The 2,583-nt window shown below is 49.6% G+C and overlaps 1 pseudogene; it reads left to right on the top strand.

Moving 5' to 3' along the window:
- Nucleotides 1-1,865: 1,865 nt before the first annotated feature.
- LOC131766005 (5S ribosomal RNA) lies at nt 1,866-1,974 on the top strand (annotated as a pseudogene).
- The last annotated feature ends 609 nt before the right edge of the window (nt 1,975-2,583 follow it).

Raw genomic sequence — 2,583 nt, 5'->3', positions numbered from 1 at the left:
CCCACTGGCACCGCTGGGCTGTTGTTGTCTGAGTGAGATTCCCCTGGTGCCCTTGCTCTCCTCCCCTCCTCCTGCTGGTTGGGGCGGGAACTGCTTGCTCTGTGGTCTCTACTCCTGAGGCACGAAGGACCCTGTAGCATGGACCTGAAGAGTGTGGGGTGTGGTCCCAGGAGCATGGGGCCCACATAGGACACAACATCAGGGCGTGACAAGTGCTAGGGCTGCCTCATCACTGACAGAGAATGTTGCCAAGATCCTGCTTGGGAGGGCATGGTGGGTGGCGTGGCACCCTAGAGGCCCCATTCCTATCCTGGAGCTTGCAAAGTGCATCCCCATGGGCTCCAGATTCACTCCATATCTCAGCCATATCACTCTGTCCAGTCTTGAACTCACAAAAACGAGCTCCCTTGTCCACAACATAGGCCTGGTCCTGTTGGTATTAGGATTCTTTAATTTAGGCGTCCTGGGATAGCAGCTCTTTTTAGGCCTGAGAAGGAACAGCTCAGGAGCGTACAACAATTTCAGATGAAACTAATATTCAATGACTATCTCTAACTACTCAGTTGTTGACTTCTATCAGTATTTATTCTCCTGGTTTTAGCTCCGATGTGGGGATTACAGAGAAGTCAACATTTAAATCTTCATTATCTGTGTATTTGTAGCTTCAGTATCATTACTGACCCATAGATTTTATGGTTTGAAAGAGTTATTCATTTCATGTATCATGTAGAGGATTTACAATGATGATAGGGCAATTAAGATTACAATAATGGCTAGTAAATTGTTCACATTTTCTCTACCTGTGCATCTATTGTATGTATATGAGTTAGTTTAGATGTCAATATTAGTGAAATAATATAGAGGACTAGAGAACTTATTTTAAAAATCACTATTAATGTGTGATGATGAAAATGTAAAAGTTCTTCCATAATCGGTGATGTTGTATCTTGAGAACCTAGATGAAATTTATATGCCATAGTGATAAACAGGATTTTAGCCTATGATTTAACTTTGACCAATCTACATTACTTTTTACTTTTATCTCATTTATTGAGAAAGGCATAATTGTTATGGTGTTGGCTTGAAACTGGTTGAAAAGGACTTGAGTCCTTCCTTATTTTACACTTACATAGATAGGATTCTTGAAACATAGGAAATGGTGGAGAGCATTTGTGTAACCATTCTAGGTTAGGAGTAGGAGTTTCCACTGCTAAGACTTCTTGTTTAGATGCAAATGCTTTTCAAAATATGAAGAGTATTAGCATTACTGCTGCTACTGAGATGAATGAGCCTAAAGACAAAATATTTCATGTTGTGTGTGCCTCAGGGCACACAGACTAATGTAGTGACATCCCTGAGAGGCCAAGAAAGTGCTGCAGGAAGTCATATTTACTACTACAAATATACTTGTGAAGTGAATTTTTGCTCATGCTGAGTTAACTGTAAAACCTGAGAATAGTGGGAATCCGTGTAGGAGCCTCCCATAATAGTGAAGACTGCTCCCATGGACATTAGGTCATGGAAGTGTGCTACTACATAGCATGTATCCTGGAGCACAATGTCTGGGGTTGAGTTGGCTAAGATGATTCCTGTCACGTCCCCGGACATGTTCCGGGGCCACATCCCTGTGAGAGACGAGCGGGATCTGGGGCGGGGCGCCAAGCGCCAAAGGGTTTGCTGGGTCCCTCCCGCCCTGGGCTGGGAGGTCGCCAACCCCTCCACCACCCCGCGGTACCCGAGACCTCCATCCCCCTGGCTGGGCGGGCAGCGGGGCCCTGCCGGGGCGGGCTGGCCGCGGGGCTGGCGGTAAGGCACACGCGCCAGAGAAGCTGGGCCTCAAGAGGCAGCCCGCGGTCCCCAACCCTGCGTACGGCCATACCACCCTGAACGCGCCTGATCTCGGAAGCTAAGCAGGGTCGGGCTTGGTTAGTACTTGGATGGGAGACCACCTGAGAATACTGGGTGCTGTACGCTTTTTGCCTCCCGCCCCGCCTTCTCCTTTAGTCGCCCGGGGCTGAGGCCGCCTCCGCCCCGGCCGGGCACCGCTGCAGGCCCCCACCTCCTCAGGCCCCTCCCACCACAGCGCGCGCCAGAGGGGGCGCTCCCCGCCGGCCTGGCCGGGGCTAGGGCGGCCAGAAGGCGGCTCTGGAAGGCAGCGGCACACCAGACGCTCTGGCGGTGGCTGGCCCGGATCCAGACTCCGCCGCAGGGTCGGGGCTAAGATACACGCCCATGAGTGGAAGTGCCTTATGCGCTGTAGCTCTGTTTTTTAGATGTCTTAGGAAACACCATACACTTCTCCAGAGTGGCCGTTTGCAATTTACATCCCTTCCACCAGCATAACAAGGCTCCCTTTTCTCCATGGCTTATCCTGCATTTCTGGGTTTTACACTTTTTCACGATGGCCGTTTGACCGATGCGAAGTGAGACTTCTTCGTAGTACTGATGTGCATTGCCCGCTTGTTTCGTTGGCCAAAAAGGGCTTATGCGTTTTTTCCCTGAATATATTCAGGAAAAAACCGCATACGCCCTTTTGGGCCAACTGCATCATTGTTGAAATTCTGCCGCTTTTCAGGTGCTTTA

Source organism: Kogia breviceps, chromosome 11, assembly GCF_026419965.1.
Source record: "Kogia breviceps isolate mKogBre1 chromosome 11, mKogBre1 haplotype 1, whole genome shotgun sequence".
Taxonomy (NCBI): domain Eukaryota; kingdom Metazoa; phylum Chordata; class Mammalia; order Artiodactyla; family Physeteridae; genus Kogia; species Kogia breviceps.
Note: the sequence above shows the minus strand (reverse complement) of the source record. Positions and strands in the feature narration are given on the sequence as shown.